This window comes from Ctenocephalides felis, unplaced genomic scaffold (genome assembly GCF_003426905.1).
Source record: "Ctenocephalides felis isolate EL2017-DRISC unplaced genomic scaffold, ASM342690v1 CF-g0.4_SCAFFOLD_00845, whole genome shotgun sequence".
NCBI lineage: Eukaryota > Metazoa > Arthropoda > Insecta > Siphonaptera > Pulicidae > Ctenocephalides > Ctenocephalides felis.
The window spans coordinates 19,933,697-19,947,754 of NW_020536999.1; the positions used below are offsets into that span (position 1 = coordinate 19,933,697).

A 14,058-nucleotide genomic window follows, 5' to 3' on the forward strand; every position below is an offset into this window, starting at 1 on the left:
AACACAAGCAAAATATTTTATGAATCATTCGAACGGATGTTCCGCTCCCGCAAAAATCGGTTTCCCATGTTCTACACATTTTCTTCGTATCTCCGAAACGGCTGGACCTGTGTTAGCCAAAAACTAATTAGCACGTCTCTCTTTCAATAGGAATCATTCAAATCCGTACGCCCGAAATCACATATTACACACTCAAATACAAATATCAATTTTTTCTAAGGTGTGCCAAAATGTTAAGAAACCTCTGAAACGTGAAGATATGAAAAATTGTCATTTTCGATTTTTGGACAATTACTGACAGACAGACAAAAGTTACAAGACAGATAATTGGTATACAAACATTTTACATTATTTTTCAAAACACATTCATCTCACGTAGTTATTTTGTATGACATATATGGCAGCGGGCTATCTCACAACAAATCCTCGTTTAGAAGGGCTACTTAGGGGGGGCCCATTTGTAGTCGCAAATTTGGCGCTAGTGAGCCGATGAAAAAGTATTATCAAATCTTACAATATAATGAATATTAATCAAATATACAAAATGTTTGAATTCATGTACAATAAAAAGAAAGATGAACATTTTCCTAAAAAAGGTACAAATTTCTCTATTTAAGGGATAATTATTTATTATGTTAGCTCCCCTTAAAGAAAGAAGAATCACATAAACAATATACTGTATAATAAATATAATAAACAATAATATACTGTTCATATAACAACTATGAGTCGATCGGATACAGTTCGGCGTGGCATGTTTGCCATACCAAACTATGTCCCTTAAATTGGCCGAGACTCGCGATGTTGTTATGTATTAGGGTTGATTCTCACATTTAGGGTAAAAATCCCAGTGAGCTTCTTTATGTGGTCGAGTATTGTCGGTACGTCAGTCTGCTCATGTATAAATTTTGTAGAGTAGTAATGTCTAGTCAGTAGGTCCCTTATTTTGGACAATTTTATTACTTACTCTACGGGAAGTTAATAAAATGTAACAAAAACCTTCTCCAAGTACACAAGTTTTAGGAATAATTAAAAAATGTACAAAAATAGACACGTTTAAATTATTTTGCAATTTAAATTCAAAACATATAAAATTTTGCCAATATTTAGCCGTAGTAAGTGGTAACGTATTTAACAAATCTGTTAATTATTTCTTTTACGTACGATCGAACGTATAATTAGACAGATTGCTCTAGCAATTGCTCCATTTACTGGAATATTATGTAAGAATTATTGGGGTCCTTTCGGACCCTCAAAAATTGCCTTAGCCCCACGGTATTTCACGTGGACTCGGCGGGGTATTGTAAAAGTTTTCAACTAGCAATAATCGCACCTCGGATGAACCCATTGGTTACGATATCGCCACTGCGCAAAGCTGAAGAATCAGACAGGATGAAGGAATTAATCCTTACATGGGCAGGATAGCACAGCGAGTGTTAAGGACCCTTAAGGCTCTGTTCGAGAGTTGATGGCGCCAAAGCGCCATCTATGCAATTTAAATAAACACTTTCTTATTTGAATTATTTGCAATTTTATAAGTTTTAACGATATTTACACAATAAATTAGATTTCAAGTAATAAAATTAAGTGTTATATAAAGTAAGAGATATTTTATCCTAAGCAAAAACGTAAAATGGTTTATGATACTTGTTACTATAATTATGCATATACGCAATAACAAATGTAACTCAAGCTAATTTACATCACATGACCGGAAAAAATAAACTTAAATCAATTTCACGAACTTGAACGCTAATAACTTATTATATAAAAGAAAATAATGATAAATTGTTTGACTCATATTAGAGAATTACTAAATCTTATTGAATGCAGCCATTTTTTTCGGTTGGAGACTTCATGTAGCACAAATAGAAATCTGATCCACCCATTGTCTATAAAAAACGTCTATAAATTTACTATTAATATATTGTTACTTGTTGCAACGTGTTTAACATATCTGTTAAAGTTATTTCTTTTACGTACAATCTAACATAGAGTTAGAATGTTTTAGAAATAGCTTTATGTTATTTTAGGAATAATATGTAAGAATGATTGGGGTCCTTTCGAACCCTCCAAAAATTGCCATAGCCCACGGTATTTCACGTGGTCTCGGCGGGGTATTGGTAAAAGTTTTCAACTAGCAATAATCGCACCTCGGATGAACCTCATTGGTTACGATATCGCCACTGCGCAAAGCTAACGAGTAGAATAAACCGTGTTTCTTATATACTCGCACGGCAGTACAACGCGGCGTGCGCTTCGATCTTCTTCATTCTGAATGAATATGGGAATACTTGCCTGTTGTATTCGTTTCTAACACAATATAAATAACGAAATATATTTGAAATACTGGTAATTTTTATAAATTGACAATTAGGTATTAATCTGTGTATAGCAGTAATTAAATAATAATTTATTTTAACTAGTAATTAGTTCACATTGGAAAATGATGGGATAATAATCATTGTTTTATGGAAGATTGTTGAATGTTTTTATTTTTGTTGTATAATTTTTAGTTATGTTTTGGTGTTTTATTGTAATTTAAAATGTTATGATATAATATTTATTACTATTGATTAGTGTTGCTTCTGCTTGTAACCGAACTTCATCCTCATCAACCCATAACTAAAATTCGAATCAAATTATTAAAGATTTTGTCTCTGTGATTTTTTTTAAGACAACTATGGTTTAATTATTCTTTTTTTAAATTTTTTTGTGTGATTTTTTGAGAAAGTGTTAAACCTTTACTTTTTTAGCATAATTATTAGCACATCGCATATGTTTATTTAAAGTATTTGTTTTGATTTTATCACATATGTAAGACAAAATGCCCTAAGGTAGAAGGTCTCTATCTTTACAAAGTGTAAATAGTGTATTTTATAGTTTTAGTTATGTCTTGTTGTTTTATTGTAAATTAAAATTTTATGAAATAATATTTATTACTATTGATTACAGTTGCTTGTAACCGAACTTCATCCTCATCAACCCATAACGAAAATTGGACCTCACATTTATTAAAGATTTGTCTCTATGATTTAATTTTTTTAAGACAGCTATTGTTTAATTATTTTTTTCTGAATTTTGTCGTGGGATTTTTATGAGAAAGTGTTAAACCTTTACTTTTTAGCATAATTAATAATTATGCACATCGCATATGTTTATTTATAATATTTGTTTTGATTTTATAACATATTCAGGATAAAATACCCTAAAGTAGAAGGTCTCTATATTTACTATATGTAATGTTAAATACTTTGATAAACGAGTATAAATAATGGTAAAAATGTATGTATAATACATAATGAAATATATATGTTTACTATTTAACTATGTATTTTGTATGATAACTATGAATTGTTGAATGTTTACACACATTAATTGTCAAAACGCTTAAAAACAGAATTGTCAATATTAATTATTTTTTTTTAACTTGATTGCTATATCCATATATCAAATATGTTTCAACGTCTCAAAAATCCAATCAAAACTAACTATTAATCATTAATACAATACAAAATATCATTTAAGAGGTTTTCAAAACTACTAAAGTTAGAAAGCTTCAACCTGATTATATAAAATTTACTTATGCTCTTATTACTCTAATCATACTGTAATTTATATTCGAAATCAATAGTGAGAAAATATAAAAAAGCATTATTATGCACTCCCAAAAATTTTAAATAAATAAAAACATCAATACAAAAGAAACATAATGTTATCAATAATATACAATTGTAGTCTTTAAATGAAATTTTAAAAACAAATGTGAGAGTTTATAAAAATTACAAGTATCCTTTCTTATCTCACCACAAATAGTAGATATTTCACTTATATCTGCGTTTTTGAAACCTGGCTATTTTCGCAAGTTTAGGAAGTAAATCAAAATCCTTGTCTAGTCCATAGTAATAGTATATATTCTAACAGTAACTTTCTTAAGAGTTCGTCTAACTCTCTTAGTTACGGTGTATTCTATATAAAATCACTAAACCAGCTAGAGATGTTAGGTGAACGACCTATACCAAGCGATATTCACTTATACCACATCCCGAGAATCGGGGAGATGAACCTTGTGAAAGTAAAATTAAAAATTGAATTAATAGTTATATTATTTGTAGACATCTTTTTAAAAGAGCCAGAACAAATGAAATCATGTATGCAAACACGCCATGTCAAACTATATACTGATCCATAGATGTAATAAGAACCCTTCTTATTTCGCTAAAAACTGATATGATATTTTAGGAATGGTCAAAACCATTCTTTTTTGTCGCATAAAACAGTACACTGTTTTATATTTTTATATAACAGGTAAATGTACTGATCTAAAATATGTAATGATGAAGTATAATACCCAAGGATAGACTTATGTACTAATCCACCATTATGTATACAGTATATATGAATTGAAATATATCTTTGTTGAAATGAAAAAAAAGCTTTTGCTGAACTGTGAACCCAAAAGACTGAAAAAGAAGCAACCAGTGGATCTCCTTAAGAAATTAGTGATTCTCAATGGTAAAAAGTAAAATACTACTTGAGTTAATGTTGAACCAAACAGCCATAGAACAACAACATGTTCTGATTGCTGTTAAACAATGTTAAAGAAAGAATTGAGAAAAAAATGGAAGTATCCAATATTTACTGTGTGATTTGTTTCAGGAATTTCATATCAACTATTTCTAATTGCTGCATAATTTGATAGAAGGCAAATGAAAATAGTATTTGCACATACATATGTTCATATATATAAGACTTGTATACAAACTTTCAATCAATTCGATTTATTTTTACCAAATTAATATATTAAAATTTGAATTCAAAATTTATTTTTTCTAGTTTTTTTAAAATATAGAGTTGTCGAGAAATAATTGAAGAAACCTTCAAGATCTTGTTCTCGTACAATAAAAAATCGACAAGAGGTTGTAAAATATAGAAAAGGTAGAAATTTGATGTTAGTAAAAGTAAAATGCTTAAAAATTGAAAGGTGCAAATAACATTAGAGTAGAACTAAACTCCCTTTCCTTATTTTTGCTTTTAAACTACGAGTCATAAAACAGGTTATTTTCAACTATGTCAAAATACCATATCAAATGCACCAAGAAATTTTTACCAAAATTCATAAAACAAATTGCATTAAAAATAATAAAATATAATTCAGCAATTACAAAATATTTTTTTCATATTTTTATTAAAATGTGTAGATACATATATAACACACGAATTGTATCAATACAATGCAATAGTTCATACCTGTATCATATATGTTTGAAATATTTAATTATATCATATTTTATTAGAAATAAAATTATGACAACAGAAAAGTTATAAGCCCCTGATAAGTACAATTCTTACTACACTATTTCTTGCCAGTTCGCGAGTTTCCTTATAAATTAGAATTCTGACGTGCAAAACTACTTTAATTTTGTATTAGCAATCTTAAAAATTTCTCACTATATACTATGCATAGTGATTATTTTGAATGAAGATATATCAATGTAATTTTAAACAATACTTTTTAAAAAATGAAAGTAGTTTATATATTGTATGACTAATGTAAGTGCACTTTAAATTCAAATACTATTTATAACAAAAAAAATAAGAAGGTTGCCCAAGTATTGCAGATGCTAATAATAATTCTTGTAATATTTTGACAATTATGTAAACACAAAAATAAATGAAGTATACGCGGTCGTATAATTTTTATCCATTTATATTTGGAACGTCTCATATATATGATGCTTGGAGCATATCATATTACTATTTCAATATTGAAATTGCACTACATATAATATATAAAATTTCAGTTTGTTCTCGAATTTCAATAACAATAATGTGATAAACTTTGAACGACTTGGGATCGCTTCCCAAATATATTAACAAACACCATCACATTCATTTACATTTGATAATAAGAAAATTCGATTAGAATTAATTTGCAATTTGAAGAAAGTTTAAGAAGTTTAAGCACGTTCTCAGATGTCATTCATTCGCACAGTTACGGGTTATTTTTACTATGTTTACAGTTATAAATTACTGTATAAAATAGGAATTTGAACATTTACGAGTTTAGATTACGAACTGGTTTACATCCGACAATCGTAAAATAAACATCAAAAACGAAGATTATCATATTAGAAAAGATTTAGTGGAGATTAAACCACTTGTAATTGATTTAAGATGATAAGCAATTTACATTCGAAAAATGCAGAAATCTAATTTTTGTGCATTTAAAGTAGATCCATGTTCTCATAATATTATTTAAGTTTTATAGAATATCGAAATCTAATAAACTGGTCTCTGCAATAAAACAAACAATATATAATTACTTTGGCGTCTGAATGTCTGAATGGAAAAGTCAGACATGAGGTATGCGATAACCGTAAATTACACAATTATACATACACTCAATTAATTAATATTGATTAAAACTTAGTTAATTATTTGATAATAATTAGATAAAAGTCTAAATGATGATTGATTGATTTACCGATCGTTTTTTCTTTAGCATCGAGAAGTTTTTCAATAAAATTCAAGGAAACTTTTCTCTTAACTCAATATTTTACTTTACGAGTCGACAACTTTATATGGAGATGCAATTAATTGAAAAAAATATTGAATAAATATTTTTTTGATACTATCTACTGATTGATTAAAACATGGTTAATTAAATGAATTAATTTGAGTATAATCCTAAATAAATGATACTTCTGGACTCTAGTTCGTTTTTTAAAAAGTTCTTTTACATTTTTAACGATCAGACAAAAATATGTGAGACACAATTTATTAAATAAATATTGTGTTAACAACTTTTATAATATTCTTCCACATTGAATTGTTGATTAGAAATTGTAGAGAAATAGAGTTAAGTAGAATTTAAAAATATTGAATTTGAATAAAATTAGAAGTAAAAAAAGAAAACAAGATTAAAATTCAAGAAGAAAAAAAAGAAGAATGAAGAAATCAGTTAGAAGAACATTAGGATAGAATAGGATATAAATAAAAAATAGAAAGTATAGAATATATATGCAAGATAGTGTAGAACATATAAAAGATGATAGAGAATATAAAGAAAAAAAAATGTTGTAGGTGGCTAAATGCTCTAAGTAAAATATTTCTTCAGAATAGAAAACGACAATTTATTTGATAGTTACTGAATATTGCAATGAACACAAAGCTTTTTAGAATAAAAATGAGTAGCACTGAAACATGTGAAAAATGCAACAAAGAAGAAAATGCTTTACTCTGTTGTGGTAAAAAAAATATTTGGAATTGGATGAAAAATAAATTTAAAATCCACAAAATGGGTGTAACTGCAGATGATGATAAGCTTATCAAAACAGATATACAAAATAAATAAAAAAAAATTATTATGTAATTTTAAAAATTATGTAAATTTGGCTGCTATCTGGAATTAGGTTTTAAGGAAATAACACACATTGAGAGGAATTTAAGAGAAATAAGAAGAATAGTTATAAAAATCCACATATGTACAAAATATTGTAAAATAGAATGTAAATATTGATTTATGTAAAATAAAAAAAAGTAAGCGAGGCCAATAAAATTTAAAATATATATATATATATATATATATATATATATATATATATAAAATGCCCATAACCACTTTCAAAACATCATTAACACTGTCCTGAATTGCTCTTATTTTAATTGTTTCAATAATTTTTATCTACAAATCAAAGGTACTGCTATGGGTTGCCCATTATCCCCTGGCATCATAGACCTAGTTTTACAAACCCTTGAAATTTCCGTTTTCTCCACATTAAATTTCCAAATATATTTTTACGTTAGATATGTAGATGACACTTTTTTTATAATAGACAAAGAACAATCAGATATAATAATCGATACCTTTAACAATTACAATAAGAGCATTCAGTTCACACATGAAACACAAATCGACAACAAATTAAACTTTTTAGACGTGACTGTACACAAAATTGACAACATTATTTGCACAAATTGGTACAGAAAAACTACATGGTCCGGGAGATACCTTCATTACGCGTCATATTGTCCCAAAAATTATAAAGTCAATACAATCATTTCTTTGATAGACCACGCAATCATGTTGTCTCACTCTTCTTTTCATACCCAAAATACAACATTAGTAACTAAAACTTTATTAGAAAACGGATATCCCCTCACCCTCATCAATTCCATTACCAATAAAAGACTTTCCTATCATAAAAGTAACAATTATCAATCCATCTCCAAGTTATTCCAAGACAACAATATTAAACCAACTTTTCACAGCATGCCTTACATTGAAGGCTTATTTGATTATTTTGCCAAATTACTCAAAGAAGAAAATATTTTCATTTCAGGAACAGCTCTATATTCTTTTAAAGAAATGTTTTCAAAAATTAAATCCACCACCCCTCCTAAATTCAATACTAACATAGTTTATTCCATCCCTTGCAAAAATTGTCAAAAACAATACATTGGCCAAACATCACAGTACATTCATAAGAGAATGAGACAACATGAATTAAGCGTCACTCATCATAAAAGCCGAAATTTCCAAAGTACTCTTGTTCAGCATTCCATCGAAAACTCACATAATTTCACCTTTGAACCCAATATTTTATATAGAGAGGATTGTACTTTTAAAAGACTTTTTTCTGAAAGCAGTTTAATCTTTTTGAATTCGTCAAAAAGTGTTAATAAAAGATCAGATCACAATATCATTCATGACTCATATTTAAATTTTTTAAACCTGATTAAAATAATTAATCCTAATAGTTTTTGAATATGTGTATATATATACATGTGTATATGTTATAATATATGTACATCCATATATATGCTTATATGTATGTTTTTGGGTATACACTATACACATACACTTGCATATGTGTTCATGTGTATAATTGTGGATACATTAATATATAGATATGTGCATATGTATGTATGAGTATGTAGGTGTGCATATACATGTTCATGTATGTATGTATATATATATATATACATAATATTTCTCTACATTTACTAAAGCAATATTTTTCCTTTTTTCGTAAATTACCAAACAAGAGCCATAAAAAATCATTTTTGCCAAGAGTTCCGTGCTTTGTCCTTTACATCTGGCAGACAGAAATCCATATCAGTGTGTTTAAGTCTTGTGTAGTCGTAACATCTACAAATATCTTCCAAAAAAATCGAGTGTTTTTAAAAAAAAAAAAAAAAAAAAAAAAAAAAAAAAAAAAAAAAAAAAAAAAAAAAAAAAAAAAAAAAAAAAAAAAAAAAAAAAAAAAAAAAAAAAAAAAAAAAAAAAAAAAAATATTAGTGATATGGATATATAAATTATTACAGGTAAATAATTTTTGCTTCTCAATTTTATATAAAACCTTTTTTAGTTAAGTCTTATTACTATCTATCCGGTACATAATCCATTCCTTTATAACAAAATTTTTTCTAATTAATCTGTATTGACCATTGTTAATTAATGTTAATCAGTATTTTAAAAAACATTGTATTTGACAGAATAAACCTGATGATGGAACGTACCTAGTTCCGAAACGTCGTATTAAACATCTTCAAAAAACTAATTGTTTTTTATTATTGGATTTACTGTTCGGAAAAGAAACAATCAATATATTGAAAAAATCCAGGACTTATCTATTGATATATATATATATATATATATATATATATATATATTATTCCACGAAAATAATTTAGCAAAATCAAAATGAAAACAATAACTATAGATACGGTATTTATGTATGCATGTGCTCATTTAATTGATTTTAGTGAAATATTTTATAGAAACTAGTTAAAACCCATTTAATATTATAATTTCTACTGTTTTTTTATAGTTTTGCTAAAAATCGGTAAAAACTGTGTAAGCAAAAATGTAAGTTAGTAATATTTGGTAATGAATAGTTAACTAACAATAAATAACTATTGGAGTTGCAAAATTTTAAAATTATATTATTTCATAGATTTCATAGAAGATCGTCAATTGAATATAATAACAAAATTTTTATTTCATCTGGATTAATCTACAAATTTATATTTATCATACCTCACATAAATATTTGTAATTATAAAACCTGCTGGTATTTTTCAGACAAAATTTAAAATAATTGTATTTTGTCTTTAAATGACTTATAAATATATACAATTTACTTTTCACTTTTTCAGTTTGCAATGCACCATGTTTATTTTATTTACTTCAATAAGATCTATTATAAAATCCAATATGTCTTGACAAAGTAGGTGAAAGTAAACTTCGCTTAAGTTAATACTAACGAATGATTTCTAATATAAATTATATATATATATATATATATATATATAATATTTTATAATTCCTAGACAATCATAAGTGTACATGTACAGATATCAGCTTTGTAAAAGGCGTTATGCAACTCTTAAAATTATATAATGCATGCAAGGCTTGATATTCTATGCCAGGGAAAGTCAACTTGCAAAAATTTGCATTTGAATTTTAATAAATTCGATTTTATCTGCAACAAGTAGAACACTAGACTTAAGAGATAACTCTCTATGAAGTTCTTTCCCAAAACAGTATCTTATAAGATACAATTAATATCTTGGATAAAGGAAATAAAAATATTCTATAAATACTTAAATAAAATCGTTATTAGAATTTAAAAAATATATATGTTTCAAATTTATTGACTTCTCCGAGTGTATTCGATAATTTCCACATAGGAGTGTTTTATCTTGATCTTATGTTGAAAGGTAGAGATAAAATGATAAATAATGATACTGTTCAAAAATCATAAATTTTGGAAACTGACCAGTGAGTAGTCTACAAAACAATCTCTACATTTCAAAGTGAAATATTTTTTTTCGAAAATAATTATAATCTACTATAATTATAACCTATAAAGTCATAAAATTGCACCATTAAAGGATATTGAAATGCAACAGTTTTGTGTATTTTGTTAGCATTTTGATCTTTTTCCTAATTATAAAATACGCAATATTTTTTATATTAATTAAACATATTTAAAAAATTTGAAAGTTAAAAATGTTGTCAACCCGTGTAAAATTATATAAACATTGCTGCACATTGCAATCACGATGAGTAATGCCTGGATGAAAAGCGAGGAAAATTTGAAAATAACATATGATTCATATTCACATTAAAGTAAAAATAGTTGTATTTGAGCAAAATCTAAAGAAAATCAGAGCAAAATAATATCAGTCTTTATAAAATACATTTCTGAAGCAATTGATATTACATCAAATATTTACAAAATGTAATGAAAATTTTAATACTGGATTAGTGTTTTTTTCCTTAACTCTTTGGTGTTAAAATTTGCCGATAAATTGCAAATAAATAAAGTTAGTATTATACAGTGGTACCTCGACATACGAGTAAGTTCCGTAACCACGCTCGTATGTCAAATCTCTCGTATCTCGAAGCGTATTTTCCATATAAATACAATGTGTACATAGTACTTATCTATGGTGGTACATCCTCATATTTTTCAATAATTTCATATTTTATTTCAAGTCACATGGCCCTTCTTTTGAACCCACGTTTATAAAAGTGCATAATATTTTGTAAAAGTACAAAAACCAAAAAAAAAACGCGAACTCAACATTCGTAGGGTTATATCCCTACAATCACTTGTATAGTTAAAATTTTAAATGTTAAAATAAACCTTGATATATTCACCTGGGAAAAATTAGAAATTAAAATTTCTAAATATAAAATGATTTACTATCATAAAACAGCTAAAATATTTCAATGGTAAAAAAAGCATTGCTACATGTGACAAAATTTTTCATATTTTCATTATGCAGTTAATATTTTTCTAAAAAAACTCTTACTCGCTCGAAGCTCGTATCTCAAAATTTTGTAACAAATCTCTCTTTTGGCGGCTCGTATCTCGAAACACTCTTAAGTTGGGTCACTCGTAAGTCGAGGTACTACTGTATAATAAAGTAGCGTAACCATTTAAGATATAATTTTCGTTGGCTTTAAGCTCATAGTTGTGCTCTAGAGTAGATCTATTACTATTGGCGAATTTTGACGTGATCTTCTCAATACAAAAAACTGTTGAAACAAATGATATTATTAGAATGAGCATTCCAATATACCGCTATATTCTTGCAAGTAGTCGGACTGTTGTAAACCATTATAAAACATTTTGAGTCGAGATAAATGTGAACGAACTTTAAATCATATGCAGGAGTTTCGAAGCGTTCTCCTTTGAATGTATTATGCACACTGATTTGTTGTTCGACTGTGTGAAAAATTCATAATGTTGAATTTGATTTATTGACTGCCATTTGCCTTTGCTTGATGTGACAAATTGTATGAAATTACCAAAAAAAGGTAGAGGTGTACGTCTTCATACATCCGGATGAATTGATGAGTTGATGTATAAAATTAAATAACTGTTAAAGGTATCAAAATTTAGCAAAATACATAAACTTATCCATAAGCAAATTTTAGTTTTCAGTGAGTTTTGAATTTCTATCTAACCTTGTTTAATGCAAGTCTGCTGGACGACGACTCCCTGTTGACCATTCACCCCAGAATTCCCTCCAGCATTCAAAACCTGCCCCGAACCAGAACTCGTCACCACCCCTGTTATAGGCAGCCCCTGAGGAGAACTTGGTGCCAAAGAATCTACGGAACCAGGATCACTGAACCCTTGGCCAGTGTTCGAATTCTCATCCGGATTATCGAAAAAATCCAAATTGAATTCTGATCCTGCGTCAAAAGATACTTCCGGATTCAAATCAGGAGATTCCGACGATGTCAAAACTGTCTCCCTGTGCAGACTCTCTGGTTCAATTTTGAACACGTCCATTGCCGTCTGTTGGACACTTTTTTGGAGTCCGTTTTGGATTTTGGATAATCATCAGGTGATAGTGGAATTTCTTCATGAAGATTATTGATATTGGTTGATTGGTTAGATGTGTGAGCAGTTCATACAGGAAATTATGTTTGATGGTGTTTTAGTCTTCTATAACTTCACTGTAGGATTTTTACACCATTATTAGATTCTACACTTTTGTAGTATTCAACGAGTCTTTTGGCTTTTAGTTTATAATGATTAGAAATATAATTTATATACTTTTTTCTGGGTATAAGAAAGTTGAAACAATTATAATCAAAGTTAGAATTTATCTTTATTGCGGTTTTTATTCCAAAAGAATTTTTATTATGAACAAATTTAATTTTTATTATTTTATAAAGATAATTAAATTACAAAAAATCATAAACATTTACTATCTAAATGCTTTCAAATGAACTAAAAAGTTTATTTTGTTAATGATACTTTTATTACAAAAAAAATATTTTTATTGTCTATTAATTTATATATGAATGAATAATAATAATAGGTGAGTTTCTATTACCGAGTATAATTTAGCTTGTTGAATTTAATATCAAAAATGAAGTACAAAAATCACTACAAGTATCACAGCTCGTTTCTTCCCAATAAACAACTTTTAAAATATTTTATTTAATAAAACATTGACAGTTAGTAAATTATAATTTTTTTTTTATTAATTAAATATTGAGAGAGAGCTTTTATAAACCCTTAATACCAGTTCAATAAAACACATTCACAAACCAGTTATATTCCTTCGACAACGTTTACTGCGTCCAAAACCAAAACGTCAAACGAATTTAAATCTTATCTAACTGAAGTATAATAAAACTGTTTAAATAAAATCCTTCGAAGATCATTCGAGAGATTTTTAAATTCAGTTTATCCAAATTTTTCACTTTTCACTCAAGGTTCTAAAAATCCTGCTAGCAAAAACTACTTTTTAATATAACTATAAGTTTGTCCCAGTCCAAATATTTAAAATCTCATAATACAGAGAGAAATCACTAATTATCTACAGGCACTTTTTGATGTTTTTATTTCACATCCTCGCTTCAACAGTTGTCAACTAAATTTTGCCAATTCGAAAGTCTTTCTCAAATTTCCATTAAACTTTTCACCACTTCTCCTACTGATTTTATGTTTCAATAATTTTCAGGAAAACTTTGATGTAATCGATTTTCCCGCGGCACTTCCTAGTTGAATGGTACGGAAC

The 14,058-nt window shown here is 27.4% G+C and overlaps 2 non-coding genes across 2 annotated transcripts; both read right to left on the reverse strand.

Moving 5' to 3' along the window:
* Positions 1–1,238: 1,238 nt before the first annotated feature.
* Positions 1,239–1,377, reverse strand: LOC113364335. The gene has a single exon (XR_003366040.1). It is a non-coding gene; the product is annotated as a U4 spliceosomal RNA (small nuclear RNA).
* A 680-nt stretch (positions 1,378–2,057) lies between these two features.
* LOC113364506 lies at positions 2,058–2,198 on the reverse strand. Its single transcript, XR_003366195.1, has one exon. It is a non-coding gene; the product is annotated as a U4 spliceosomal RNA (small nuclear RNA).
* Positions 2,199–14,058: the final 11,860 nt, after the last annotated feature.